The 4,372-nt window shown below is 46.3% G+C and overlaps 1 non-coding gene across 1 annotated transcript; it reads right to left on the bottom strand.

Moving 5' to 3' along the window:
- Nucleotides 1–439: 439 nt before the first annotated feature.
- Nucleotides 440–543, bottom strand: LOC123781484 (U6 spliceosomal RNA). The gene has a single exon (XR_006776743.1). It is a non-coding gene; the product is annotated as a U6 spliceosomal RNA (small nuclear RNA).
- Nucleotides 544–4,372: the final 3,829 nt, after the last annotated feature.

Consider the following 4,372-nt stretch of genomic DNA (forward strand, 5'->3'; position numbering starts at 1 on the left):
CTGATTTCCACCCTTTGCCCACCTGCCCTCTGACACCTACCCCCCCCCCCCTTGCTTCATGGCAAACTCTATCTGAGCAGAAACCCAGCATAGATTCCAGAAGGGAAAAGAGTTGGGCTCAGGGTCAGGGTGAGACCCAGAACACACTAGTTCCCTGAGCATAACGGCCCCTTTACAGTGGGACACCTTGACGCAGTCTGAATGTGGCTTCCTGGGGCGTCCCTTTGTCCAGAAACAAACCTGGGTCAAGGGGAGAAGTCCAGAATGAAGCAAGTAATGCTGTTCCAGATTTGTTTTCCCAGTGTGGGGGGCCAGACACGGCTCGCTGATCATTCGGAGACCAGTTTGCAAACCTGATGCATGCAGATCAATAGCACTCCTGTCTCGCCAGTACAGCTTTTTATTTATTTATTTATCTGAAAATTGTTATTTATTTTTTTAAAACGTGGGACGCCTTGCGAAGTTGCGTGTCATCCTTGCGCAGGGGCGATGCTAACCTCTGTATCGTTCCAATTTTAGTGTATGTGCCGCCGAAGCGAGCACGCAAGTACCGCTTTGTAAAACATTGCCTGAATTTGAAATCCTTCTCCAGCTTGCCTTCGCCCAGCTGCTCCCCGCATCGCCGCCTAGGTGTTCGGAGTTTCCAGCCTCTGGGACTCAGCAAGAGGACACGAAGGACCTCCTGAACCCTCAGCCCCATGCTAGGCACTATGGGGATGACTTGGAGATGGGGCAAAGGTGGCAAGCTCCTCCCCAGTGAAGTTTTCTGGGGCTTAGGATCTCTGGAAAAAAAGCATGAGATATGTAAGTGGCAGAGTGAATGTAGTGTAGACAAAGGAATCCATGTTGGCCAACAGGGCTGGGGGAAGCATCTTCGTCTTGTGTATGAAGAAGAGAGTCCTGAAGGATAGGGAGGGTTTTGAAGAGAGGAGAGCAATCGAAGATTCCTGAGCCAAGATGGAAATCTGTGGGTGAGCCCTCAGGGGGCAGGAGGAGGGAGCCTTGCCCCACTCGTGGGTTCGAGTTGCAGGACCAGTGGGAAGTTGTGTCTAACCCAGAGAGTTGCAGATTGCTATCATATTGACAGCCGCTTTTATTCCCCAGCTCCTTTAATGTTCTTGTAGTCAATATTCAGGTGGTATGATTTTGTCTCCCAAGCAGCCAAGTTGGACTGCTGGAAACAGGTCATCCAGGCCACATCAACCAACGCACGACTTTGGATTCATTTTTCTCTTATCATCTCCCGTTAGAATCCTCTTGATTCTCACCCCTCGGAGCGAAACCCAGCAGTCTTCTGCAGCCATGCCATGGATCATCAGGTACATTAAAGAGTTCATTCTAGAGCCTGAGCCATACGCTGAGTCTGCCCAAGACCAAGTCTATTAGCAGAGACCATGTAAGTGTCAAATGACTATCTAGAATAATCAAGTTAGGTTTACTTTGTCATTTTGTATGCGTGCACTGAATTTCTAAAACAGGGTAGTTTATAATCAATCATTGCACTAAACCAATGTGTGGATAATCACCTTTGTTTCAGGTGTTATTACTTTACAGGTTAATTGTTGGAACAGGTAACCAGCAATAACAGGACTCATCATTCACTTTCTCAGCCCCTCGGCTGATTTGGCTATTCACAATTATGAGATTCTTTTGAAAAATATTGGTAGCTTCTAGCAGTTGAAAGTTTATGTCCCCTCTCCTAGACAACCTCACCACCTAGACGTATGTTTAAGTGAAAACAAAGCTCAGATCACATTCTGCCACCTACACTCAAACACGTACTAGCAGGTAAGCACAGAAAATCATTCAACCTCTTTGCCCCATTCTCTTGTCTTTTATAGGAACGCTGACAAGCCCTTTGCAGGAGCTATTCGGTTTGATGTGGTCACAACGAAATTTTGACATCAGGATCAGGTGACAGAGGCGGCAGAGACGGCCTGCCCTCCATTCGTTGGGGACTATGGGGCAGAATTCTATCCCTAGGGCATCATTCCAGAAAGTGTTGGACTGCTGGGACTGCCAGATCAAAGAAGAAGGTGCCGGTGGAAATCTTCTTAGCCAACCACATGTTTTCACACCACTCGTTTCTCTGGAGCAAACTGACTTGTAACACTCCCCGTGGTAACGAACGCGCCTTCTGAAGCAGATGGAGATAGAGCTGTTTGAAGCCCTTGCTTTGTTTCTTCTGGAACCTAAATTCCTGATAAGAGTTCTTTATATGTTAACCAACAACTGTTGACTAATCACCCAAGAGCCAAGATGAAAGCAAAGTGTAATCATAGATATCATCTGCTCCGTCTATATTTTAGGTTCCCTCCCTTTAATCCCCAGCAGCTGTCCTAAAGCCACCTCCAGTAAAAACATAACCAAGTCAAAGAGCGCACTTGCTACACACATGCAGCTTCTATCCAAATCCCCCGGCACCTCCCAACCCCTCTGTAGTTCTAATGAGATCACCACCTTGAATGACTCCTCTGGAGCAATACAAGAGCCACTCCTGCTGGAACCCAAATCCCAATGACTGATCGCGCAGAGTCCCCGAGACAGCGACTTGGAGCCATCTGTAGTAGATGTTGTGAGGCTTTGTCAGATGCCCCTTCAGGAACGAAGGACTTGTTCCTGAGATGCTGAGAGTTCTGCTGGAGGCTGGCTGAACTTCTCAGACCCTCTGTGAATTGCCCAGGCTGAAGACAGCTACTTTATCCAAGGTTACTCCCCAAGGTGGCAAGTTCCTGGGACAATGGGCATCCAGACTGGTCAATACTGGAATATAAAAGTCTGGCCCTGTGTCTAGATACCTTTGGTCTGTCCCAGCTCCAGAACTCCCAGCCTCTCCCCCTGCCCAATCCTGCTTCCTTCCCTTCGCCTACCTCCTGCACACGAACCTCCATCTCAGAATCTTGTTCTTTTGGAATAATTTACTATAAAATCATGGGTTTGCAGGGACGCCCATGCGTCCTTGCAGAATGTATAGCATATTCATGCCAGGAGAGGAACCATAAGCATCCCGAAATGCAAGGACTTAAAGCATGGTACCAAACAGGACTGGGTCCTCTGGGCTCCGTGCCATGTGTACTGTCTGTTCTAGGGGTGCCTGCACCCTGTTCAGGATCCTTGTCTCTAGGTTTGGATCACTCATTCCACGGTTCAAAAGATGATCTTAAGGCATCGTGTCTTAAGTTCAGTTTTCATTTGTATTGAAGTTACATAGTCCTTGGTTAAAAGAATCAGATAATTCTACAAAGTTTATTTGACGGAAGCTGCTGGCTGAGCCCTGATATTAGTTCCTGCCTTCTTTAATAATAGGACTTCTCTATTTTAGCAGAGCACATGGCCAACAGCCGGTTACTGCACTTCCCAGGCTCCCTTGCAGCATGGTAAGGCCATGTGCCCGCAGTCTGGCCAGTGGCTCTGTGCTCCTTCTGGGGCGTGTTCCCATCAGGGTATGCACAGCTACTTCCCTGACCCATCGCCCCCTCCCACTGGCTGGCATCACAAGAACTAGAATGACTGCCGAGTTCCCCAAGACGGAAGCCATATTTGGGGGTCATAAAGACAGCCCTTCAACCCAAATTGCTTCTCTCTGGACCATATCAAACAAGAGCAAGATATACCTATTTCACTTGAGCGTTTGTATTTTGAGGTTTTTGTTTGTTTTGTTTTTTATTAAAGCAGCGTAGCCTGTATTTTCATCCATATAGCTTGGTTTTTTTTTTTTTTTTTTTTTTTTTTTTTTTTTTTTAAAGATTTTATTTATTTATTTGACAGAGATAGAGACAGCCAGCGAGAGAGGGAACACAAGCAGGGGGAGTGGGAGAGGAAGAAGCAGGCTCATAGCGGAGGAGCCTGATGTGGGGCTCGATCCCGTAACGCCGGGATCACGCCCTGAGCCGAAGGCAGACGTTTAACCGCTGTGCCACCCAGGCGCCCCAGCTTGGTTTTTTTTTTAAATCCTCTTTTCTTTTTCCCAGAAACAACCATACTATGTTTAAATAACATATTTCTGTCTGATATTTCATATTCAGACATTCTCTATTGAGTTTCCCGTTTGGACTACGAATATTCTGCTCTCTTTCGCCTTCTCTCCCATCTTCCCCATCCCACTGCATACCTGCTACCCATCTCCTCTCATCCTCCAAAAGGTTGTGTTGTCATTTTAAATAGATAAATATTTAGTGTTTATAGAATGATGACAATGCAAATGGTATATAAAACTGATCTCTGCGGTGCACTGTAGATGCTTTGCCTTTCTTAAATAATACTTTCTTTGTCCCAGAGATGATATCGAGCTATTTTTTTTTTCATTTTCTTAGCTTCCCATGGACTTATTATTAGTTAAAACCCAGTTGTATGATCTCCTCTGAATATGTTC

The sequence above is a fragment of the Ursus americanus genome, chromosome 34, assembly GCF_024610735.1.
Source record: "Ursus americanus isolate L20-20 chromosome 34, mUrsAme1.1.p, whole genome shotgun sequence".
In the NCBI taxonomy this organism is placed as follows: domain Eukaryota; kingdom Metazoa; phylum Chordata; class Mammalia; order Carnivora; family Ursidae; genus Ursus; species Ursus americanus.